The sequence below is a fragment of the Macrobrachium nipponense genome, chromosome 40 (genome assembly GCF_015104395.2).
Source record: "Macrobrachium nipponense isolate FS-2020 chromosome 40, ASM1510439v2, whole genome shotgun sequence".
Lineage (NCBI taxonomy): Eukaryota > Metazoa > Arthropoda > Malacostraca > Decapoda > Palaemonidae > Macrobrachium > Macrobrachium nipponense.
In genome coordinates, this window is record NC_061101.1 from 18,348,899 (window position 1) to 18,376,398 (window position 27,500).

General features: G+C 36.6%; 1 protein-coding gene across 2 annotated transcripts in view; it reads right to left on the reverse strand.

Moving 5' to 3' along the window:
* The window catches only part of LOC135211965 (uncharacterized), a 934,916-nt gene that overhangs the window by 434,224 nt on the left and 473,192 nt on the right, over positions 1-27,500 (reverse strand). For both annotated transcript variants that reach the window (XM_064245221.1, XM_064245222.1), the window contains exon 2: positions 25,422-25,459. The gene's annotated coding sequence lies outside the window, so the exon portion shown is untranslated. The remainder of the gene's footprint in view (positions 1-25,421; positions 25,460-27,500) is intronic.

Sequence of the window (27,500 nt, forward strand, 5' to 3'; positions counted from 1 at the left end):
TAAAAACGCCAAAATATAAAAAAAAATAAGTACTATATTTCAGAGACCGTGCTAAAGAGAGAGACAGCACGGTCTCTGAAATATAGTACTTATTTTCTATATATATTGATGTTGTTAGGGGCTCCTTTCATCGGATGGAATTCTGTTGTAACAGAATTTTTTTCCCAGTTACATATACGCATATATATATAACATACATATATCTATATATATATATATATATTATATATATATATATATATATATATAAATATATAAAATCATATATGTGTGTATTATATGTAAAAATGTATATAAGTATATACACATATGTATTTATGTCTATTTATAATTGTATACACATATATATAATCCTCTTTGGTATTTTTGTTAGCGAGTATTTTTAACCGATTACAACAGTTTTCATCATTCATATCTAATAATAAAATTACGTTTCAATAAAGTAATGGCAGATTTTATGATAAAGGTAATGATGCTTAAATAAATGACTGGTACATTCAATTTTATTAACCAACACATATGAAGATATACTTCTTAATTTACAGTTATGAGATCAAAAGAGAAAAAAAAATCATTTCATCGTGTTCTGAACAAAAAACTGAATCACTTTCGCACTAATCAAGACGGCAATATCTTAGTAAATTACCATGATTAAATCCTCTACTAATCAATCACCACCACCAGCACATAATCTCAGAACTACATAATTTTCCGTTTTAATCATCTGCTTCTGCAGAGCATAATATAATACAGGTTACAGGTTATCATACGATAAATCTTTGCTTGTGTATTCTAGCAAGAACAAATAAATGAGTGTCAACCGTTCTTTAGGATAATTCTTAAGTAAGACGGCCAGGGTATGAGTTCATTCTATCTAACATTTGGTGAGTGAACCTTTGCAAGTGTAAAATGATTTCAATAATATTATGTGAAATCTCTGCAATTCCTAAAGAACTTTGAACATTTCATAGATATTTCTTATTACAGTGGGACTCACTACGGCTATTCAACTTGAACCAGATTTACACTCTTATTGGAAACTAAAAACGTTGGCTGAAAATGCAACATAGGAACAAAAGTCAAGAAAATAAATGCGTATGGCAAATAACACATAAAAAATGCATTTGTAAAAAGGACGTAAACATGCTAAGAAATAATCACATAGCAAGTAACCAAAACAAAAATGCATTTGCAAAAACAACGTAAACATAATCAAATATAATCACATAGCAAGTGACCAAAACAAAAATGCATTTGCAAAAACAACGTAAACATAATCAAATATAATCGCATAGCAAGTGACCAAAAAATCACATAGCAAGAGACCAAAAAAAAAAAAAAAATTAACAGAAAAATGTGAATGAACACATAAGCGGCTAAAAATGGCTGAACAAATAAAGGGACTTCTGTAAACCTGCACTGTCACCTCAATTTAAGGAACTACGTAAACCGTCCCGAAAATAAACCAACCGAACAAATATTGGAAAAACATGAGTAATTGTGACAGTGGAGGGGATAACAGGACGGGGACGGATATGGGTATGGGTATGGGTGGGTAAAACAGGAAGTCACTTTACAAATTATCTTGACTGAAACATCGTAATTTGTGCGATAGGAAAGGTTTGCCAGTCACGTACATTTCATTGTTATAAAAAAAAAGAAATTTAAAACATAATGCTGCTACTAATAAAACAACAACTGAAAAAAAGTAATAATTTACAATAACTAATTACGGCATTATCATTATAACTCGTGACAGACATATGGATCAAAATCGAAAGAGCCATTCAATAATTTACTTTCAGAGAGTTGCCATAGGGCAGAGAAACAAAATAAAAAACCGAAACCTTGATTCCCTTAACGGAAGGGAATAGTTAAAGGACTGGAAGACAAATTCTAGATGACTCGGCATATGTCGAGGATGATTTAAAATCTGTCCTTCATCTAAAATTCTTCATTCAACTTAGGAGCCGTTTATATGAAGTGGGAGATTTTTCAGTAATCAGGTGCAGAGGTTGCGCAAACAAATTCTCTCTCTCTCTCTCTCTCTCTCTCTCTCTAAAATACTACCAGTAGAATACATAGACACACACACCCATATATATATATATATATATATATATATATATATATATATATATATATATATATATATATATATATATATATATACCAGGCTATCTGTACGTTTGATACCTGCTGACTTAATATATAAGAAGGAAAAACAGGGCCTCTGATGCAATAATGACAATGAAGAAAGACAATGCATTCATCACCTTTAATGCAAGACCCGTTTCCAAGTTATTTTGAATTAGACGTTTAGATGTGTTTTATTAACTTTGGAAAATGTCTGACGAATGAATAGCATACATAAGTCTTTTTTTGTCTGCGTGTGCGCAATACGAGCGTAATACGAACATTCACCCTCCTATGCAAAGGTTGCATTTTCACACGTATCTTTATTCTTAACCTGTATTAATGGTATGATTTTACTATTCAAAATACACAATAATTTACATCGAGAAGCCCACAAAGATTACCAGGTATCTAAGCAAGTTTCCTTTGAATAAAGCACCTGCAAGTAAAAGGTTAAAGAAAACGAGTCAGAAATAAATATAAATTAATAAAGACAAATTAAAGGCAGATATATGCATGCATTATGTCAACACAAACTAAGATAAAGGAGACTCGCTTTAACGAAAGTGCCAATGCAGTCTTTTTCAAGTTTACTAACATAGCAAGGACACACTCATGCTGCCAAAATGTGCTTCCCACTGCACAGTGCAACAGGAATGCATATGCACGCATCTGATTCCCTGCAGCACATGAGGAAAAGGAAACTAACCACAATTAACCACAAATCCCCTGCCATGTGAGGAACTCATCTTCTCGGCCGTTCTTTCTACCCGGCGGTTGTGTGCGTAAACGCTTCGAGCTCCACCTTGTGGCTGTGTTGTTCAGAGAAAGCGTCAAGACCGTCACGCTGAAGCCATAAGAGAAGTGCCTGTGGCACGCTTTCCATCTTATATTGTTTTATTGATATTCACTTGCGTATTTGCTTTTCCATAAATGCGTGTCTTTATATGGAACGTACTATGTATGAAGATTCTCTCTCTCTCTCTCTCTCTCTCTCTCTCTCTCTCTCTCTCTCTCTCTCTCTCTCTCTATATATATATATATATATATATATATATATATATATATATATATTGTAACACTGGAAAAGATGAAACACAGGGTACAAATCGTGGTTAGTTTCGTTATGTATGATATTTGTAACGTAATACTTTCATTATATAAATTACAACGTAATGCGATAATATATACTCTGCATATCCGCAAGGACATGAGAAACGCAGTTTGAACACCACCGATTTATATAAAATGTTACGAGACGACGACTTCAACATTTCCATCCAGGGAGGTTATACCATAATGCCCAAAGGCAAAGGTTAAAATTTTACATACATATAGCCTCGCCGTATAAAAAGCTAACTGTTACGCGCAAATATCACAGGCATAATAGCATGACTGCCTCTAAATGTTATCCTGATAAGGTTGAGAAGGCCTTGATAGGCTGGGTATAAGCAGCAAAAAAAAAAAAAAAAAAAAAAAAAAACACTGGGGGAGTGGGGGGTGGGGGTGGGGGGGGGGGGGTGGGGGGGGCGCCTGAAAATAATTGCTGGAAAAGTTACGAAGGCGTATATTTAAAGCAAAATTCTGGTTGAATGATTCATGACAAGAGACGGCGTCTACGCCCTTCCGTACTCTAACCATTTCGTGGCAGAAATAAAGGTGAAGGAAATGACCTTGGGTGAAAAAGAAAGACGGAGTCATGAAACAAGAATAGAAGGCACGCCTCATGACAAAATCATTTGCATATCTGAATATCCTCATGAGAAATTATAAACGAAGGAACGTTACGAGGTTGGGTATGCAAAATTGTTGAGGGTCCCTCTGGAACACGAAGTTTTCATTCGTCCATAAACTCATTTCACAAAAAATTTATAAGGAAAAGGGCAACGCTTTCTCTCTCTCTCTCTCTCTCTCTCTCTCTCTCTCTCTCTCTCTCTCTGATAGAAAATGTCATAGGATATTAATATTGTCATAAAAAACGTAACCTTTCACCTGAAAAAATACAATATTCATATTCAGTACTTCATATAAGTTTATAAACCCTCAAGATGCGTTTTTCCCAATACTTGAAAGCTGATAAATACTAAGCTTCATTTAATTTCAAATGTATATATATATATATATATATATATATATATATATATATATATATATATATATATATGTGTGTGTGTGTGTGTGTGTGTGTGTGTGTGTGTGTGTATATATATATATATATATATATATATATATTCTATGCTGACGGCGTGTTTGTACATATGGACACAATCATAAGTGACTATAGGTACATAAACTCTCTTGTTTTGGTTCGATAACTTATTTGCAGCTACGTCCAGTTAACTTGCAAAGCTTACTATAAGACCAAGAAGCGAAAGAGAATGCAAGAACTTGGATATATGCCTAATCTGATTTACAAATCACTACGAAATGTTGACACGAAAGAGACGTATATAAAAATGAGCAACGGTGTACTTCAAGAGGTCTTGCAAGGAATGACGACCTTGCCGAGAACGCAGAGAAGCTCGACTCATTCCATGACGTCGAATAATTGCTTTTAATTAGATACCTCTTTCTGCAGGTAACCGATGCAATTTGGCTGCAAGAATTCAGGATTTCAACATGAACCCTCTTGTGAGCGTAATCTTACTCAGATTTAGGCTTGTGTCCATCAAGTCGTCAACGTGCCTGATATCTGAAAGGATGTCACACTGGGTTTATTGCTTTCTAATTAAATAAAAGGAATAGCAGAAACGCTGACATTTGAGGTTTATACATACAGACACACGCAATCAATCTTTCAATAACCTTAGATAAATCTGGAAAGATGTAAGTTGGCCTCTCTTTATTGCAATCTATGCTAATATTACGTTTCCTTCTGGTTCTGGTCCTACGGATGTATAGCTATTTGATATGAAGGTTTCATATTTTCCTCTGGCAACTTGTTTTCTGGCACCATGAAACGGTATGATAAGGATAAGCTCGCGAGTTTTCTAGACGGGTGTGGACGGGAGAAAGTGCTGACATAAAAAAAAAAAAAAATAGAAAATAAAATAAAATAAAAATAAAATCAAAACACTTAGTACAAATCTGGAAATCTAAATTGAACAAACATTAACAAACTGCGTCTGCAAAACTCAGATAATGCTGGATTCTAGTCGCTACGAACCATGTGTAAATAGTAACGATAACGAAAACGCACAAAGAATGAGAAAAATAAAAATAATAAGATAGGGAACAGCCATAGAAGACCCTAAAAAACCAACACGAAATTCAACAGCTTTCATTTTTTCTAATGCTAAGCATAGTGGCTGTAAATGGTATATTCCCGTTCAAGAAGAATTGATTTTGTATTGGCTTGAGTTAAAAGTGAAAATGTAAACTTGGTAATAATTTAAATGTAAAAACTCAGGACTCTCTGATCCGGTTTCCTGGCTGGGAAAATAACATGCCCTCGGCTGTGCCCTGAGCTTTCAGCGGGCACTAAACTTGGCGACGCACAGTGTTTAGAGTCCGGTGAAAATCTAGTGAAAACCAGTGACAGTGCCTTCCATTTTCTGATACTCATCATGGATGCATCTAGGTTGAAAGCAGTTAAAACGATAGGTCCTGGATCCATAGAAGGTGTTACTTATGATGAAGACATTCTTGGAATAGAAGAATTAATGAAAAACAGATTCATTTTTTAATTGAGCTTGAGAGATAAATACGAAGAAATTTATAACAAGTTTCACAGCAAAGAAATACGTGTAAGAGATCCTAGGTATATGAGTGTAAGATTTGTCCATTTACAGGTGGGCAATGCGCCTTTTGACAGTCTAATTTCACATTCTTTCGACACATGGCACAGTGAGACACAGTAATTCTGAACATTATGTGTTTAGGTATCATAAAAACGTTACCAGATAAACATTTGTGATGTGGGTGTGGAATAAGTTTTAATGCAATTCAGTGAAAAACAGAGTTGATTTTTTTTTCATCGGGACATCTTTTTTAAAGATACGCGTGGTATTATTTGTTTTTGTCGAACAAAAGAAAAAAAATGCCTGGAACGGGTAGAATACCAATAGAATATAATAAGGATTTTGAGAGGACATTAAGCATGAACTAAAACAGATAAACTCTTCCCATTAATCATTCTCATATCGAAAGGTACTCCTTGATAAGACTTTGGCTGACTGGAGACCAATTTCGTTGTGGTTCTGTGGCTAAGATACTAAGATGCTTAAAGACTACAAACAGTTATCCCCAAAATTATTAAGCCTGAACGATTTTATGCGCCTGGAAGACCCATTAATACTTGATAAGGAATATTGTTTACTAATGTAATGAGAGGAGAATTCAAGGAGCGATTTTAAATCTCGATTGGTCGAAAGCATTTGAGTGTCGACAATAATTTTGTAATCAAGATTCTTGGGAGACAAGGAATTTGCATAAGATAACTTCCTGTATCAATATATTATATTATACCAGAATATTGAAGACGCTGAATTGTTATTGGTAACATTTCTTAATTTTTCAATGTGCAGACGGCAGACAGACAAGGAAGCCTTCTTTCTAAGCCTCATCGTGCTTTGTAGGAATTTCTGTACCTCATTATAATGGGAAACAGATCTTAAAAGTTCACGGGTTTGCTGATGACTCCAAATATTTTCGTAGCCAGTGATAACAGAATTTTATAGATAAGGACAATAGTGCTACCTTTGAAACTGCTACAGGTTGTAAACTATACAAAACTAAGACCCAAGAACTTAGATTCGGTCCAAGACCTAATAGGTATGTTTGGCAGCAACCATGGATCTTTTACAACATTGTGGATTTCATTCTATAATGATTATGAAATAGCTGTTATCTTTCCATGGACTGGTATATTACGCAAAATTACGAATACTTTGCCCCACCTGCACAACAGAAAACTTTAGTGATATCAAAAAGTTATTACTGTAAATGTCTTTATTTTTTCGAAGAGTGCATTTCTACATATCTCCTTTGCCCCTATAAGCAAAACTAATCAGTAAAGAAGTCTTATTTAACCCCTCCTTCTTAATGATGCACAGTGATCGAGAATACAACTTCATTTTATTACAACAATGCATATATGAAAACTTGTTTGCTGAAGATGTTTGACTATTAGACAATTCTTGCATAATTGCACCTACGTATTCTGATGTCTTAGGAACAGTTAGAAATTGTACAAAACTTCCGAAATTTCTGTTCTTTAATCAAGTGCTAAATAAGGGAGCATGCTGCTAAGTGTAGTACCAACTGTTGAGAGTAGATATCCACTTGATTTGGGAAAATATCGATATGAAATTTCTTTCTGCTGCTGATAAGGGAAATAATATACATATTCACGAAATAAGAGGCTAAAATGAATGAGAATAACTCAAAAGATTTACAAATTCACGAAATAAGAGGCTAAAATGAATGAGAATAACTCAAGAATCTCATTGCCAAATTCAGGATGTTGAGGACTCAAATACTAACACGGCAAATTTCTGCAATAATACTGCAAATATAATTTGGTCAAAGAGGGTTTTGGAGCGCACAACAACCTTAATTATGTCAAATTATACTGTAATTATATGGTTATATAAAGAAAAGAAATCGCGTGATCGTTTTCCAGAAATAAAATCTAGTATTTCTTACCAAAGATACAGATAAATTTTCTACACAAATGTATTTCAGATGAATGTTTGTACATGGTGATTTGTTAAAAAGAACAATGTTACGTTGAATTGAAAGAGGCACTTACGTGATCGAATATCTTATCTATGGTTTGTTTGTTTGTATGGTGTTTTTACGTTGCATGGAACCGGTGGTTATTCAGCAACGGGACCAACGGCTTTACGTGACTTCCGAACCACGTCGAGAGTGAACTTCTATCACCAGAAATACACATCCCTCACTCCTCAATGGAATGGCCGAGAATCGAACCCGCGACCATCGAGGTGGGACACCAATACCATACCAACCACGCCGCTGAGGCGCTTGTCACAGTGTGTGATGAGACAGGACCTTGACCTGAAGAAGCTCAGCAATTAATCTTCGTAAGAAGTTCACTAAATTTTCAATTCTCGCAAAGAAACGCCTGGACCAATTAAACAGGTGGTATTGCATTCCGCTGACGAAGGATTTGTCGAGAATCACAAGTAATCAAACTCATACGGAAGACCTTGAACTAAATTCCTGCCATCGAAAGCAGGAATTAAAACGCGAAATTTCACTGCCTGCTGCATGATTTCCCCGTCTTCTCGTGCTGCCTCGCGCGCCTGCTTGGCTCGCTCCTCCTTGTGCTCTCATTACCTGCGCAACTCTTTCCAACAGCGGTGATTTGCTGAGTAAGCTCACTCTTAGGCTTGCCCTTTTGTGCCATTTCACGAGCTCCAATCGGCGGTCCTTCGCGTCGATAGGTTCCAAAGAAAAGCCCGTAATGGGTGTGATCATCTGGAAGTTCGTCAAAGCAACTCAGCGCCGTCATATGTTTCAATCAGGTGAATGTTGTACTTCCTTTATCGGGCTACTTGTCTACAGCAGAAAAGGAAAACAGAAAGTCGTCGACTTGTTTCATTACGGATACTTGTTACCTTGACCTGTTTCCCACCAATTTCTTTTTCATTGAAAGGAAAATAAAAAACAAAGAAAGTAGTTGACCTGAGCAGATTGGGGACTGATACCTCAAATGTATTTTGTACTTTTAACAAACTTTTTCTGGTACATTTAGTAATCAGCGATCATACGTAACTTTAACCTTAAATCAATAAAAACTACTAATGCTAGAGGGCTGCAATTTGGTATGTTTGATGATTAGAGAGTGGATGACCAACATACCAATTTGCAGCCCTCTAGCCTCAGTAGTTTTTAAGATCTGAGGGCGGACAGGAAAGTGCTGACGGACAGACAAATAGCCTTCTCAATAGTTTTTTTTTACAAAAACTAAAGAACTATGTAAATAAGCCGAGTAAACTATCACGAAAAGGGGACTGTATAAGAACCAAGCGTTATAAAAATGTTCATTAACATCTGTATAAAGTAAAGAAATTTAACAATTAAATTAAGAGCAAAAATTCTCACTTTTGTTCCAAGAATCCGACAAAAAGCAAGCAATGCGCATCCATATATCTATTTCTGTGTAAAAAATAGTCTATGGGTAATACGCTTGATCATAAGTACGAAGCAGTCGCAAATTAGTAAAATACTTCCGCCCAATTTTTACGTATATTTGTAATAATAAAAGGCCTAAAGCATATAAGTAAAAACAGAAGCCACAAAACGGAATAAAAATATACATGAATGCAAGTACCAAAACACACGTATTAGCAGCAAACACGCACAAAGCTGACTTAAAGCACGGTGAATATTCATAATCATAGATTTAAGGACAAGCATTTATCCACCTGCCTCATTGTTAGTTTTCCGTATCTGTCCGCACTCAGATCTTCAAAATTACTGAGGCTAGGGGGCTGCAAATTGGTATGCTGATCATCCACCCTTCAATAATCAAACATACCACATTGCAGCCCTCTAGCCTCATTAGTTTTTTTTTAATTTTATTTAAGGTTACAGTTAGTTTTGGTCATGCGTCTGGCAACGCTATAGGTGCCAACACCAAAGGCCACCTCCGGTCCGTGGCTGAAAGTTTCATGGGTCGTGCCTGAGAGTTTCATACAATATTATGCTTTACAGAAAACTCGATTGCGCAGAAGAAACATCGGCGCATTTTGTACTTGCTTCAGTCATCCTTCATATGGCAGTCACAGAGAAGTCAATAAACTGTTATTACACCTTCCTTAACTATACTCTGTTTTTTTTCCATCTGTTCATCCGCCTGTGGTGTTTTCGCATGGTAACACTGAGTCCCGGGCTTTCCCGGGCTTTAAATAGTTACGCTATGTGTACGTTTTAGGTAAATAAAAGGTTATCTGGGTGTACATTTGCAACTGAAAAGTGTTTTAATAATTTACTGAATGCGAATTACACCGTTAATATTCGAAATAGAATATTATTCAAAGCCCGGGACGTAGAGTGACCATGCGCAAACACCACAGGTGGATGGACAGATGGAAAAAAACAGAGTATAGTAATAACTTAGTAGGAACTGGAACTTTAGAATTCAAAGTGTAATTCATGGGATGTTTAAAAGCATCTTTTATGTGGAGATTGTTAAGCGAAAGGAAAAATACGGAGCATCTGACTTAGCTATATATGCAAAGTGAAGAAAACATCCTTTGACACAAACCTAGGTAGTGAAAGATCTGTGACTTAAACTGATACACACAGAGCAGAGCCGCTGGAAAAAAAGGGGAAAGTTATTTTACTCTCTGATGACGAGAAGCGATGAGCCCATCAAAAATCTAATAATGATGATAATAACTGGCAGCAATAATCAAAGTGACCAAGAGAAACGTTGGAACTTACGAAATGAATCAACTTTCACCGAAAATTATGTTTGTTTTGTTTGTTTGTTTGTTTGTATGGTGCTTTTACGTTGCATGGAACGGGACCAATGGATTTAAGTGACTTCCGAACCACGTCGAGAGTGAACTTCTATCACCAGAAATACACATCTCTCACCCCTCAGTGGAATGCCCGACGATTGAACTCGTGGCCAACGAGGTGACACGCTAACACCATACCGACCACGCCACTGAGGCGCTTTCGAAAATCATGGAATACGAGGCAAAATGAAGGAGAAAATGGAAAAACACTTACATGCAGGCCATTCAAAAGAGCATTTGGCCGACAATCAATTACAAGAGTCTCAAATTTAGGAAAGGACTCTAATTCCTCTCTTTGTCGGCAACTCGCTTTCATGAGACATTAATTTTTTTCCTTTTTATTGCTTACTTCCCACACCAATAATCACGGAGAAATTTTTCTAAAATGGAAAAAAGACAAAGCTTATTTACGCCAAGTGTGCGAAAATCGCAAATATTCCCACGTATTTCACAACAATTTCTTTTATTTTAGAAATCTTTTGGAGAAAGCTCAGAGCTAAGATTCTATTTCTAATTCTTGTATGTATGTATGTATGTATGTATGTATGTATGTATGTATGTATGTATGTATGTATAAAGTTCTTTCTTGTTACCATCGGTCAATGACCCTACAATAAAGAAATGCTCTGATAAGATGAATTCCCGTCTGGCATTGTTGTATAATCAAATTTGCCAAAAAAAAAAAATAATAATAATAATAAATAAATAAATAATAAAAATAATAATAATAATAAGAATTTTAAAAAATGAAAAAAAAAAACTCCACAAGAATGAAACAACTGTTTCCGATGTTGCTAAAACAATGAAGAAATTGGGAGACCAAAGTAAACGGTGACAGATATTAAATATATAATACCTATCTACCACGACCCCACCTAGGCCGGACAAACAGGTTTGCTGGAGGAGGATGGTTGTTTCCCACACCTACCCACCCCACCCGGGGCGGACAAACCAATCTGCAGGAGGTGGGTGGTTGTGTCATATCTCCCCTACTGTCACCCGTGGGAGGACAAACAAGATCCACTCTCTGATTTTTTTTATAGAATATCAAGTGATCCGACATATGAATAACGGCTCTCCTTCCCCCTCCCCCCCAACGTTTTATTTTAATTTCGTTCCAGCGAAAAGGTGTCTATAAGACAGACCATCCCGAACTGTTGGATGTTCAATGGTTGCCGTAGATATTCTTCCATAGTCTTGTATTAAAAGTTACCTCTTTTCGGGGACTTTCAAGGAAGATTTTTATTGGCTTATTTACCCGCTATCTTTTATAAGCCTCCAATGACTCCTTCAGAAGCTCCCGATAATTTCTTAAAAGTTCTTTTGGTTTTCGACACAAGGAAGAATGGAAGTTGCATATTCAACTTGGTTAAAGTTCTTGCAGGTAAAAATATATATATAAAAAAACCAAGCTCCTTAAATAATTGTACAGCATATCGCGATGATAGAAAAACCTGACGGTGATTTAATTGAAGCAACGCAATTTTATTCAAAATTTCTACTCTCTAACAAGTAGAAGCTGAGTACTAACAAGCTAATTATTGTATCAGCGCTGCCGCTGGTATAGTAGTTAGTGTCGTGGTATGCCATTCAGATGGTTCGGGTTCGCGTCTCACTCAAGGCGATAATAAATCACTGCCTCTGTAATAGGATCAGTTACTGCTGCATTGTGGGTTCTAGGATGGGAGGTTGAAACTAACATTCTTTGGAAGCTTGAATTTCAAGTCAATGGGCCTGTGCACTTGTTCCTTGTGAATATTTTCATCTACTGACATAATAATAATAATAATAATAATAATAATAATAATAATAATAATAACAACAATTATGAACGCCAATGAATAATGGCGTGATATCAGCCAACTCGAGTTTGAGTTTGTAGGTACAGCGGATTTAATGAAAAAAGGTTGTTTCAAAGCCATGGAACCTCTCTGTCCTCACGGAAATCACGATACGAATGAGACGTCCCACAAATCATTAGATGTTAGCCTTCTTGCCAGTTGTCCAATGTGAACCAGAAATCACATGAAATTCTTGTGGCAGTTTCAATGGCGTTTAGGCTCTTCTGAGATGTCAGTAATATTAGTGCTTTACACATTTACAACACAACAGAACTTATCCTAAGACTATCTAAACTCATCAAGGAAAATAAATTCATTTCAATAATTAAACTCCATCATACTGATGAGAGTATGCAAACTGAATTGTTTCAGTGCTGAACTGTACATATACGCGGTGGAGAGAGAGAGAGAGAGAGAGAGAGAGAGAGAGAGAGAGAGAGAGAGAGAGAGAGAGAGAGAGAGAATCAGATAAGACCCAACTTCTTCTCAGCTTGTCATGAAACTTAATCCTTCAGCATTCGCAGGCGAGAGGATCTCGGTTTCCTTTACGTGATTGTCAACTTATTCGCCCAGTCAGTCAAACAGGTCATTCCAGTTGAAACAAGTACTTGATGTGAAGAAAAAAAAACAAGGCAAGCACTACTTCTTTAGTGTGAAAATTATCATGTTAACACAATGAGCTTCACCTTAACGTATCTAATATCCAATCGTGAACCAATATCATAGCAAGTGCGTAAGCTATACAGCACATATTCTTGATGTTTTCTTATATTTGTAACGTACTGCTACTTCATTAAAATTCGTCTAAGTATATAAATGATGTGCTTGAATATATATAGATTAAATGACACAGAAACAAATTGGCCCTTCTCATAGAATAAAAAAAGTAAAAGGACAATGGGTTTCTTGTTTACCATCTCTCTCCCTCCCTCTCTCTCTCTCTCTCTCTCTCTCTCTCTCTCTCTTTGCTTTAAAAAACAAATCAAAAGATTTGACGTTAAAGTGAACACTTAAATTTCAGTGACTTTCTACTACTGGTGTTCCGCTCAGTAATCCTGTTTTGTCCTCCTTGGGGGGAAGGAAGCAGTTAAGGGGGGAGGGACCAAGAGGGGGGGGGGAGACCGGTGGGGGTTGTGCTAAAGACTGAAAAGGATGAGATGAAAGGAAAGTAAAAGTATGGGGTAGGGGGAAGATGGAAGGGTTAGAGCGAAAGCATTAAAATAACTGAGTTATTGATCAGCTGATGATATGAGAGATGATGGCGAACAGCTTTATATCAAACCTCTCTCTCTCTCTCTCTCTCTCTCTCTCTCTCTCTCTCTCTCTCTCTCGTTGAAGTTATATCAATCTTGGTCTCTTAAAATATCATCACAGAAAAGTATAAAAGACGCCTTAATACATTCACGCCCACAGGTGTACTAAAACACATACATATGCAAGAATACAAACATGAGAGCTGATGACATATCGCTCTGATTCCCCCCCGCCCCATCCCCACGGGCATTCCTTTCACATTTTCACAATCCTGCTTCAAGCTACCTATGCAATGTAACTACAAATGGGTAGTCACTTTGAATGAATGCAACGACCTTTAGGCAACGTCAGAAAAGCGTAGGGAAAAAAAGTCAGCGTGGAGAGCGTCTACTATTAAACTAACGAGAATGAAAGAAAGCCATAACAAGATGAAATCAGAACAAAGGCAATTACATTACACTACATGACCAGATCATTGAAACATTTATATAAGGTCTCGATTGAATGACTGCGTGTTCCAATACAGGCGTTGTGTCTCGACGCACTCCGATGATCTAACAAAGAGAAAAACTTATTTTGGAAATAACGTTCGGCTAACAGGTTTTCTCGGAATGAGGGCAGCTTTAATTCGGTTGGTCTCAACGAGAGACTCGATATGTCATTCTTACTTTCTGCAACGAGGCGACCTGTTCAAAGCGAGTCATAGAAAACACGACGGTTATGTGCGATTGAAACCTTTCGTAATTTTCTGTAGCGAAAGGTAACTATTATAAAGTCTTATGGATTATAGATATAGAATTAATATCAATATTCCGAGTACTCGTTACAGTTGATTTGAAAATAATCACACAAGCGAACTTTTAAAATTCGAGCAATTCCGAATTTAATACTTTTCCTTGTTCTGAACGTGTTAACCTTCGTTCTTTTCTTAATGTTTTTATTGTTTTTTTTTTACTCTGCCAGTTGCACCATGCACAAAGTATGCAAATTATCATCATCAAAACAAAAAATAACCATGCAAGTTCCGAAAAGAAAGGTCATAAATTGATTGAAATTGATCTGCATTCCGAAGCGGTTTGAAAGAATGAATCTAATGCGATGAAAGTATTTCAATAACAGAGAGAGAGAGAGAGAGAGGAGGAGAGATAGGAGAGAAGAGAGAGGAGAGAGAGCGAGAGAGAGAAGAGAGAGGAAGGAGAGGGAAGAGAGGAGACGAGAGAGAGAGGCAAATATGCATATACATATAATTCTATGTAATAATAAACAACGAAATAAACCAATAAAACATAGTACAATAAATAGAACAAAAAACCAACAAACATAACTCAACAACTAAACTACAAGCTGAATTTTTCCTCAAGAAAGTATTTCGTATTAGAATAAAATGAAAAAAAAAATAAAACAAATAAAAATAAAATGAAATAATAGTGTCAGACGACCACACTTCTCACAAGTTCATTCACTCACGCATGATTTCATGTCACGTAAATTTCAATTCTGAAAAAAAGGACTTTTTATTCTAAAGTGAAAATATCTTGAGGGAAATTCCTTTCAAACACTTAGCCTTGAAGTCTCGTTCTTCGTGAAATGAAAAAATATTCTCTCTCTCTCTCTCTCTCTCTCTCTCTCTCTCTCTCTCTCTCTCTCTCATTTTGTATAAATTCTGCGTTTCATTTCCTGACCGATTTTCTGAGGATTTCAGTAGAAATCGTAGTGAAAGATAATAGGAAATTAAGACGGTAATCGAACATTCTATGGAGGCTGTACTGACTGACTGACGTCGGGTCAGTCAATTTATCATGAGTAATACCAAGATGGTCGTGAAGTCTCTAACACGTCGGCTCTGAGATGTTCCAATGGCATGGGTACAAATACATTGTGTACTAAGGGAGGCGTGCATATTGAAATGAAACCATGCGAGAGAAATGCCTTCAAAATAACAAATACAATCTTTCTATCCTACTGGATGCCAGAAATGAGAGTAGTAACATTCTCGTCGGTGGGTGTGGCGTGAAAATCACCAAACTGGATGTGGCACGAAGGATGAGTTATGCATGATAATAGATTTCTATAACAGACAAATCTACATGCTGTGGCATTCGGTGAAGCAAAGCGTGCGAGCAGGAAATGCAAGAGTGGGCTGGACAAGATTAATTGTGTCGAGGTAGGGAATGTGTGGGAACGAGAGAAGGAGTACTAAACTGTGTTCATCAGAGAATTGTATGGGTAAGCTGGAATGTACCTTGAGAAAAGCTTCCATAATGAATATATACGGCCAAGGAATGCGAAACAGCAAGAGAGAAAGATAATTTTCATAAGAGTCGACTCTACGTCTGGTTGGATATGTACAGCTATGCTCAGAAGTCATGCTACACGGCTGCATAGAATTTCGTTCAAAATCCACTAAATGGCAACGTAACATGTACAACGAGAAAGGGTGGTGGTGCTGGGAGATCGAAATGGAGAGGTAGGTAACATGGAAAGAGTTGCTGTCGCGTTTAAGTATAAAGTTCCAGGGGTAAATAAATTTGTGATAGTAGTACGCCCGCACGAAATACAAAGTTCCAAAGAAAAACATTGCTGAGACTACTTGGGAAAATGCAAATGGTGAGACAAGTTTGTTAGATTATGCTGAGTGGATAAAATAAGGAGCAGATGGACGCAACGGCAACAAAATGGCCTGACTATATCAACTTATTTTCTGATTGGAGCCAAAGTAAAAATACATACAGGGGATACCTACATAAAGGGACATATTTAAAGTAAATAATTTGGGAAAAATGAGATCCTAAGGAATCTAGGATGGAATGTAATCAGGGGCTGTTCAGTAGACTCACCTTTATGGATGTGAATTGTGGAAGTAGTGGAATTATTGAAGCGCAATGTCTGAACTGTTCAGGACTGAAAGTGAGGAGAAAAGTGTGGAGGCATAAGACCCCCGGAAGAAAAGGTTAAGCATATCTTAGTTTAACCAGAACCACTGAGCTGATTAACAGCTCTCCTAGGGCTGGCCCAAAGGATTAGCTTTTTTATATATGGCTAGGAACCAATTGGTCAGTCACTTAGCAATGGGACATAAAGCTTTTTGTGGGATCCGAACCACATTATAATGAGAAATTTCTAATCAGAAACAAATTCTTCAGATTCTGTGCTGGCGCAAGCCGGGAGCGAACATGTGTTACCAGATTTGTAGTCGAGTACGTAACCCACTCGTCCAAAGTGGAACTGAGAACTGGAGGGAATGGAGGAAGGTAAGTTGCTGCAACCAGCATATAAATCGGAATTGTCAGGAGGAAGGAGAAGACGAACATCGAGTAAGAGTTACGCGGATGGCACGAAAGAGGCATCGGAAGAAAAGGCATTTTTGACAAGAAGCGACATTCAATGTAAAATAAGGGTACATAATGCAGATAGTGCAGCGAAAGTCTTCGGCACGGAGTGCTCATCCACGATTCGACGATTAAAGATGCAGTGAGTATTGCTTTGGATTTTCTTCGGACACACTCCTTGCCCCGGGGACCGGCTGAACGTAAATAATAGTATTTTTATGGAGCGTACCACAAAAACGAGTATCCTCATATTCTTCTCTTAATGAAATACACAGCAAGAGTAACCTTCAATGAATCTTCAATGTGCGTAAAGTGATATTTATCTTTCTCAAGAAAATGGCCAGCCGTAACCCACACGACAGCAGGTATGTTTTATTGTTTATGCTTGCTTGATATATCTGTGCCCATTTGATTATTCATAGTGTGTGTTGATTTATCATTACTTATTTGGCATTTGGTTTTATATCATTACTTTCTTCTTTACTGTTGGCCATTTTATCATAATGGAAGTTTATTCTGCAAGATGACAGGCTATAAGTTGTTCTTTATGGGGATTTGTTTATTGTCAATAATAATAATAATAATAATAATAATAATAATAATAATAATAATAATAATAATAATAATAATAATAATAATAAGCATGGCATGGATAGACTATAGGAAAGCCTTCGACATGATACCACACAAATGGCTAATAGAATGCCTGAAAATATATGGGGCAGAGGAAAACACCATCAGCTTCCTCAAAAATACAATGCGCAACTGGAATACAATACTTACAAGCTCTGGAATAAGAAGGGCAGAGGTTAATATCAGGAGAGGGATCTTCCAGGGCGACTCACTGTCCCCACTACTCTTCGTAGTAGCCATGATTCCCATTACAAAAGTACTACAGAAGATGGATGCCGGGTACCAACTCAAGAAAAGAGGCAACAGAATCAACCATCTGATGTTCATGGACGACATCAAGCTGTATGGTAAGAGCATCAAGGAAATAGATACCCTAATCCAGACTGTAAGGATTGTATCTGGGGACATCAGGATGGAGTTTGGAATAGAAAAATGCGCCTTAGTCAACATACAAAAAGGCAAAGTAACGAGAACTGAAGGGATAAAGCTACCAGATGGGAGCAACATCAAACACATACATGAGACAGGATACAAATACCTGGGAATAATGGAAGGAGGGGATATAAAACACCAAGAGATGAAGGACACGATCAGGAAAGAATATATGCAGAGACTCAAGGCAAATCTCAAGTTAAAACTCGCCGGAAATATGATAAAAGCCATAAACACATGGGCAGTGCCAGTAATCAGATACAGCTCAGGAATAGTGGAATGGACGAAGGCAGAACTCCGCAGCATAGATCAGAAAATCAGGAAACATATGACAATACACAAAGCACTACACCCAAGAGCAAATACGGACAGACTATACATAACACGAAAGGAAGGAGGGAGAGGACTACTAAGTATAGAGGACTGCGTCAACATCGAGAACAGAGCTCTGGGGCAATATCTGAAAACCAGTGAAGACGAGTGGCTAAAGAGTGCATGGGAAGAAGGACAAATAAAAGTAGACGAAGACCCAGAAATATACAGACAGGAGAATGACAGACAGAACAGAGGACTGGCACAACAAGCCAATGCACGGACAATACATGAGACAGACTAAAGAACTAGCCAGCGATGACACATGGCAATGGCTACAGAGGGGAGAGCTAAAGAAGGAAACTGAAGGAATGATAACAGCGGCACAAGATCAGGCCCTAAGAACCAGATATGTTCAAAGAACGATAGACGGAAATAACATCTCTCCCATATGTAGGAAGTGCAATACGAAAAATGAAACCATAAACCACATAGCAAGCGAATGCCCGGCACTTGCACAGAACCAGTACAAAAAGAGGCATGATTCAGTGGCAAAAGCCCTCCACTGGAGCCTGTGCAAGAAACATCAGCTACCTTGCAGTAATAAGTGGTACGAGCACCAACCTGAGGGAGTGATAGAAAACGATCAGGCAAAGATCCTCTGGGACTATGGTATCAGAACGGATAGGGTGATACGTGCAAATAGACCAGACGTGACGTTGATTGACAAAGTCAAGAAGAAAGTATCACTCATTGATGTTGCAATACCATGGGACACCAGAGTTGAAGAGAAGAGAGGGGAAAAATGGATAAGTTCACAAGATCTGAAAATAGAAATAAGAAGGATATGGGATATGCCAGTGGAAATCGTACCCATAATCATAGGAGCACTAGGCACGATCCCAAGATCCCTGAAAAGGAATCTAGAAAAACTAGAGGCTAAAGTAGCTCTAGGACTCATGCAGAAGAGTGTGATCCTAGAAACGGCGCACATAGTAAGAAAAGTGATGGACTCCTAAGGAGGCAGGATGCAACCCTATAAATACCACCCAGTCGAATTGGAGGACTGTGATAGAGCAACAAAAAAATAAATAAATAAAATCATCATCATCATCCATCATCATCATCATCATTATTATTATTATTATTATTATTATTATTATTACTATTATTATTATTATTATTATTATTATTATTAATTCTTGTTTGATGATATACCACGGAGGAATAAAAAAAAAACAATAAGTATACAAGAAGTTGAAAGGAATGAGTGAAAGGAAAGAGAGAAGAGAAAGGAATACGTAAAATGTCATCAGCATTATCACTTCACGGCCTTATCTAAACTTGACAATCAACGACACAGAATAAAACTTGAACAAATAAAGGCAGCCGACATTAGACGCTATTCATGCAAGGTCGTATCCTGATAGGCAATCTGGTTCAAATCGAAATAAACATCTAGAAGGTAATTCTTTGGTCATTCTTCCACGTCAAGGGCAGTCCTAGATGTTCAGTGAATGTTATTCTAACTCAAAGAAGGAAAGAAAAAAAAAAATTTAAACGCACGAGGTAACTTCCTGTTCTCGGTAAGAGACAAAAGATATTAGTGGTTTTGATAAATTAATGTATGTATGTATGAATGCTGTCATTCTTTTACTTCAATTATCCCCTTTCCTTTTAAGATGCTGATGTCAGCTGCGGACGCAGAGAGAGAGAGAGAGAGAGTAAACTAAATAAATTCTGTCTTTTCATTTCAACACCTTTTTAAAAGGATTTTGTTGATGTCGAACGGCTGTTTCGAAGATTTTGATTTAATAAAATCATTCTGACATTTCACCTTAGATGACGAGGAGGACTGACAAGTCATGATTTTCTCATTCCGAAATAAAATTATGACACTAGTTAACCCACCAGTTAACATTAAATGGATCATTATCGCTACTGAGAAGGCAGTTCAAATCCAGCGAGCGCTGATTTCAAGACGGAAAGAACATTTTATTGATGATTTAACAGTAAACTAGAGAAAGCCAGACGGGCTTCTGTTTTCGTCCATTCTTCTGCAATCTTAATATTTTAACCGATTGTTCGTCCATATTTAGTTTAGGAGAATTTTCGTCAGTTTATTTCGCTAACTCGGGGAGTAAACCTTCAAACTAATTTGTTATTGTTGTTGTTATTCTTGTTGGGGGAGGGGGTTAAGAAAGCCCTAAGGAAACGCCTAAAAATGTCTGAAAAATGTGTTTCGCACTGAGTTAAAGATACAGGAATTTTAGGATAGGATATTTATGATTTATTTATTAGTGAAAATGTAAAAGATAAATAATGTGCATGTTAAACAGTACAGATCAATTATTTCTAATAAAATAAAGAGTATCTATTTTAATTTTTGTTGGCGAAACAACATGCTATTTTCCCGTAGATTTTAGCAAGCATCCCCAGTAAGCTGGAGCTCGGACCACTCCTTGTTACATAAAGGCTTTACAAAACATTAACCACTCTCCGCTTAAATGAGCGCCATTCGAGTTTTACAGATAACAGCAACACAAAGTCGAGAATAGTAAAATCATGAATACAAGGGAACCGCCCTGGAATGCAATATGAAAAAAGAAAAGAAAAAAAAATTAAAATATTGTTTTTTATAACTAACACTGATTTGCAAAACACCAATTATCCCTTAATCACGGTCAATTTCCTTGCCAATAATTACCTAAAATAACAGACTGGACGTCATCTCGGTTTCAAGAAGGTAATGTTTATTTTCTTCAAGGGTCTCTGTCACTTACACAATAAGAGTTGACATTTTTTTCTACATATTTGGAGGTCTTTCATTACTGCTGTCTTGTGGCATACGCCTGGCCATTTTCTTGAGAAAGATAAATACCACATTACGTATATTTAAGATTTTACGACTCCCAATTTTTCTCAAACTTGAATGAAAACGGAATTCTTTTTTTATAATTTCGCAAAAATTAAATTCAATATATAAACTCAGTCCATGAAAATGTGTAACTGTACAGACCGACGTGAGAATTCACGAGGGTGGTGTTCTGGGAGTTTGTGTAATTGTGGAAATATTTTCATTCTTTGTGTTTCGTTTTATCCCGTTAAGAGAAATTACTGATCTTTTCTCTTTTCCTTTAAGTCTGTAACTTTTCTCTCTTCTACCTTCTTTCGATGACTAGTTCTTTTTAGCCGCGGTTAGACGACGTCATTTCACTTTTATATCTTGTGAAAGTGGTTGGCTGATAAGACAGTCTGTGTCGCCCCAAAGAAAGACTTATCTATCAATTTTCCACAGAAAGCAGTATTACTCCCTAAGAGTGGTAGGTAATTTTCATTCCCATATTAACATTTTCAATGAAATTTATGAGAGAGAGAGAGAGAGAGAGAGAGAGAGAGAGAGAGAGAGAGAGAGAGAGAGTCATAATTTTGTCAAAAAATGTGAAATACCCTTAACTATTACAGATATTTTCATTCTACAACAACAGCGTTCTCTTTATATGAAATACGATCTAAAATTGCCATATAAAAGTGACTTTACGGTGGATATTCATGTGCTTAAAACTAGAAAATTTAACACCGATACGATGAATTTTCGATTCAAGAGTATACAGCTTATACTGACAGTAAATAAATACTCGTAAGGAACAACTTATAGTCTACTATCATGCAAAATAAACTTCCATATAATAAACGTCCAAAAGTAAATTAGCAAAACAAGAAAAAGAAGTGACATAAAACCAAACACTAAATAAGTAATGATATAAATCAACGCACATTATAAATAACCAAATAGGCACAGATATATAAACCAAGCAGAAACAAGAAAACAAATAAAATAAAGATAAAGACAACTGCGCACATTACGGAATCTCTTTAAACTCCACTATCGGCATCACCATTGCCGCTCGGTAGAACATTCCGCTGTCTTTTAACAGGGGGAAATCAAAAGAATTCTGACAATGGGCAGTTCCTCGTTGGACGAGTGGGTTACGTGCTCGCCTACCGATTAGGTAGTCCGAAGTTCGATTCTCCGCTCTGCCAACGCGGAACCAGAGGAATGTATTTCTGGTGATCAGAAACTCATTTCTAGATATAATGTGGTTCGGATAATCCCACAATAAGCTGTGGGTCCCGTTGCTAAGTAAGCAACTGGTTCGCAGCCACGTAAAAACTATATAATCCTTCGGGCCAGCCTTAGGAGAGCTGTTAATCAGCTCAGTGGTGTAAGACGTTAAACTAAGATATACTTAACTGGCAATGGGCAGTGCGACAACGTTGCAATTCAATAACATGCTTACGTACACAGGCGCCTGGAAAAAGCGAATATCACGCACAGCTCCAGTTCCTGATGGTCTGGCATCATTGTTTGCTTGTTTTTTGTTTGTATGGTGTTTTTACATTGCATGGAACCAGCGGTTATTCAGCAACGGGACCAACGTCTTTACGTGACTTCCGAACCACGTCGTGAGTGAACTTCTATCACCAGAAATACACATCTCCCACACCTCAATGGAATGCTCGAGAATCGAACTCGTGGCCACCGAGGTGGAAGGCCAAGACCATACCGATCACGCCACTGAGGTGCTGGCATCATGGGTGGTAATGGAAGGCCTCCTCTGCATAAGAATATAGAGTTTAGGCCAAAGGCCAAGCGCTGGGACCTACGAAATGGGTACCTATGAAGCCATTCAGCGCTGGAAGGGAAACTGAGAGGCAATAGGTTTGAAAGTTGTCACAGGAGGAAAACCGCATTTGCGCTATGAAATAACTGTTAGCAGAGGATGGATAGCAAGATGGAAAAAAGAGAATATGAATGGAGGTACAGGGAATCAAAAAGAGTTGCAGCTAGGGGCCGAAGTGACGCTGCGTTCGATGGAAGATTCTTCAAGTGCTAAAAAAAAAAAAAAAAAAATCGAGGGGAAAATCATGAATCGTGAAATATTCAAAATCATTACGGACAGAGTTGACTGCGCAAAGCGAATCGTAGTTGGATAGCGGAGCGAAATGGGCAACGCAAACAAAAAACTGCTGCAAAAGGCAAAAACCATAAACTACGAGGTAAAAACACCGTGGCCTTAATTCATGCATAAAATCTTAATTTTTGAACTACCCAGTGCCAGACGTTCTGCATTTCTTTGATCATAAACTTGTAGAATGGTCTTCCTGCAAGTAGTAATGATTCTGATACTCTCAAGGGTAAGAGATGAAATGCTATCTTAATACGACAAGAATACTATTCAAGTTCTCCTGATGTACTTTGAAATTTCCGAATATGAAGATTTATCTGTATTTTAAAGTATTAATGGCTGCTTTCTTCTCTTTCTCTTCCTTTTCCACAATAGGGTTTCTTTTCTGAAGAGGCTTTCTGAACAAGACAACGGAAAATAATAATAATGATGATAATATTAGTGTACTTAGGAAGCAGACCCTCTCTCAAGCATAATTTATTAAATGTAATGGCTACTTCAGCAGCATTACGCTTGTAGGGAAAATCTCTACAAGTGTAACGCTGCTGAAGTAGCCAGTACTTATAATAATAATAATAATAATAATAATAATAATAATAATAATAATAATAAAAATAATATATAATAATAATAATAATAATAATAATAATAATAATAATAATAATAAAAAATAATAAAAAACATCTCTCCCATATGTAGGAAGTGCAATACGAAAAATGAAACCATAAACCACATAGCAAGTGAATGCCCGGCACTTGCACAGAACCAGTACAAAAGAGGCATGATTCAGTGGCAAAGGCCCTCCACTGGAGCCTGTGCAAGAAACATCAGCTACCTTGCAGTAATAAGTGGTACGAGCACCAACCTGAAGGAGTGATAGAAAACGATCAGGCAAAGATCCTCTGGGACTATGGTATCAGAACGGATAGGGTGATACGTGCAAACAGACCAGACGTGACGTTGATTGACAAAGTCAAGAAGAAAGTATCACTCATTGATGTCGCAATACCATGGGACACCAGAGTTGAAGAGAAAGAGAGGGAAAAAATGGATAAGTATCAAGATCTGAAAATAGAAATAAGAAGGATATGGGATATGCCAGTGGAAATCGTACCCATAATCATAGGAGCACTAGGCACGATCCAAGATCCCTGAAAAGGAATCTAGAAAAACTAGAGGCTGAAGTAGCTCCAGGACTCATGCAGAAGAGTGTGATCCTAGAAACGGCACACATAGTAAGAAAAGTGATGGACTCCTAAGGAGGCAGGATGCAACCCGGAACCCCACACTATAAATACCACCCAGTCGAATTGGAGGACTGTGATAGAGCAAAAAAAAATAAAAAAAAATAAAAAAAAAAATAAAATAAAATATAATAATAATAATAATAATAATAATAATAATAATAATAATAATAATAATAATAATAATAATAATAATAATAATAATAATAATAAAATTCAAGTTACAAAAGAGCCGTTTCCAAAGACATGCACTGCAGGACGTGAAAAAAGTAGAAAATTGTTGAGAATACAAAGCCAATCTCATACTCACCAAAAGACCGGTTGGAACGATAAAACTCAGGGCCCTACGTTTCTTAAATTTCTATTGTGGCAATATCAAACTATGTTTACATATGGATTCATCAAAAGGGAAGAATGCATCACGTTAATTATATCATTTAACAAAAAGGACCAAGTTTTGTATACATTTAATCATGACATAATTTCAACAAATTGGTTGTCCAAAGAATCCTTAAAAAGCTAAACTGATCTGAAACAATCTCTCTCTCTCTCTCTCTCTCTCTCTCTCTCTCCTCTCTGTCTCTCTCTCTCTCTCTCTCTTCTTCTTCCTTCTTCTCTTCCCTATATATATATATAATATATATATATATATATATATATATATATATATATATATATATATATATATATATATATATAATATATATATATATACATAATTCCCGTTTTCATTTGCCTAAAAACGGATAAAATATCCAATACCAACATAACTTACGTTAGGACGACTGCCAAAGAAGCTCTGCTGTGGCTGTTCTGAAAGTAGAATAAAAATGACAAAATAAAAAACCCTCGACAATATATTTGTGAATTAATAGCATTATAAATTGTAAACTAGGGACAGCTTACAAATGAACACGTGATTAAAATTATTTACGACGAAAATAGGAAAGAAATAACATTGAAGACTTGGTCACACTGAAATTGCACTAATAAAAGTAGTCCCAAGACAATTCATGCAATAAAAGTTAATGGGGGCAAAATCTACAAGAAGCAATCACGGAACTGAAACACAGCGCCCTGACTTAAGTGGAAGTAGGAAGTGAACAAGAAAGAAAAAATCAAAGTCATGAAAGCAGTAGAGGAATGGTAAGCCCATTTCAATGACGTAAAGACGAGCAGAATAAATGGTATACAACCACCACTAAACACATCACATAAAAGAACACCAGGAGCCTTATTAGATGTTCCGAGGCATGTTTTTATTTGAAAAAAGTGACTTCAAACTGCACCCGATACAACGGTTCCGAAGAAAGTCACGATTCCTGGAGGAGGTCACTCCAACATTCATGCCGTATCACGACGCATCTATGGAAGATTAACATCAAGCTCATGATAACATTCGAGCTTCAGGTCTCTGCATTTTTCCCCAAATTTTTGAAAATTTTCTTTTTCCGGTAGACCTTCTAAAAGGAACTTGGCCATCACCCCTCCCCCCTCTCTCTCTCTCTCTCTCTCTCTCTCTCTCTCTCTCTCTCTCTCTCATGGACACACACACACACATACAAACACAGAAAAAACATGGCATACTCTTCCTACCCCTCTCATTTCTTACGGGCACACAAACACGAATATAATACTCATGTCTTTTCTCATACACAAACACCACCCATACATGATATATTCTCTTTCTCTCTCTCTCTCTCTCTCTCCAAAACACACACACACACACACACACACATACACACAAGCATAAGAGAAACACGCACAGTAAAGCCTATTAACTCGGTGCTATGCGACCAATTTGCTATCTCTCAAAGTCCATTTTTTCCCGTACATTCAAATTCAGTCAGGGGGCATGCCTGAGATAACTGTATCAACGCCCGAGGATAGCCAGGTCCGCATTTCATTTTTTTTTTTTATTCTTGTTGAACTGTAGCAGCTGTCACGCTTGTCTACCCGGATATAATTATACAAGTCATGTTTCACTTACACGCATGCGCAGACAGCAATCATGTTAACGGCAGTCTTTAAAAAACAATATTTTGAACTTATATATATATATAGTAGAAGGTCTTCGTTACTATTTTTTGCATTCTATATATATACATACATATATATATATATATATATATATATATATATATATATATATGACTGACTCACCTCGGACCTGATGTTAAACAGAAATTTATTTCTGTGAAACAAGTTCTCATGCGTTCATTTCTATCACACACACACAATATATATGGTATATGTATACATATATATATATATATATATATATATATATATATATATATATATATATATACATATATATATATTTATATATATATATATATATATATATATATATATATATATATATATATATATAATGGCTAACCTCACTGAAAAGTCGTTGTTCACAACCTTCCGTGGTTCGAGTTCACCTGACGACGAATCGTTTGTACATCACTTGTAAATTCCCCGTCGGTGGGCAGTCCGAGGTAGAGTAACTCTGATATTAAATGACATTTGCAGCTTAATGTTTGTGAATATATGAAATGTCACTGTGTAAGTGACTATCATCAATATATATATATATATATATATATATATATATATATATATATATATATATATATATACACATGTATATATATATACGTATATATATATATATATATATATATATATATATATATATATATATATATATATAAATAGATTGGATTGAGAAATAACAGTTATAGAATCTGCTACAGCCATCTCTACGCAGAAAAAGCAACTGTTTTGTGTTCCGCGAGTGTCTGTCTGTCGGACTGTCTGGGAATAGAGAGAAACGGAGAATCATTTAAAAAATAGAGTAACA